The sequence below is a fragment of the Rhincodon typus genome, chromosome 14 (genome assembly GCF_021869965.1).
Source record: "Rhincodon typus isolate 14 chromosome 14, sRhiTyp1.1, whole genome shotgun sequence".
Classification (NCBI taxonomy): domain Eukaryota; kingdom Metazoa; phylum Chordata; class Chondrichthyes; order Orectolobiformes; family Rhincodontidae; genus Rhincodon; species Rhincodon typus.
Window position 1 is genome coordinate 15,640,401 of NC_063345.1, and position 714 is coordinate 15,641,114.

Below are 714 nucleotides of genomic sequence, written 5' to 3' on the forward strand. Positions count from 1 at the left end.
AAACATTGCAATAATAATAAGTATAGCATAAAACATATGAAATAAGGTTAAAAGTTACACATTGCAGACTTTCTTAGTTTTCAGTAGAAAACAAAGAAATAAAGCTGAAATTTCAAACGTTACAGTCTTTCCCAAGTGCTTAGCCAAGGTGGATTCACACTTTGAGGAATCACCTCGAGACTGGAAGTCCACGTTGAGGCCATGCCAGGCTGAGAGACCGCCACGTACTGCCTTCTAACACATCTCTCAATTCCCAACAAAACTAAAATATTAGGAATCTGAAGTGAAAAGAGTAAATGCCAAAAACACTCAGCAAGCCTGGCAGCATCAATAGAGAAAAAAAACAGAGTTGGTTAATCATTTAACTAAGGTCTTATTCTCTCCTTTTCCAGCTCCTCTAACTTGACTTTCAGGCTGGCCTTAGGGTCAACTGCAGATTTCCTCAATAGATGCTAAATTGGTTTTGCATTCTGATCTACGTTGAAGTGATATTCTCCTGCAAGACATACTAACCCTGTAAACACATTGCTGTACTCCTCCGAGATATGTTTGTCAGTCAATGGCTTAGCATTCTGCGCTCTAATGGGAATCCCTTTCTGGCATATTAAGAATTACCAGTCAAATCTTCAAACTTGCTCTGGCTGGGATGAGTGGCATTTGCTTGCCATTTATAATTTGGATCTCCAGATCCTGTTCATGTTTCAATGGGCTCAC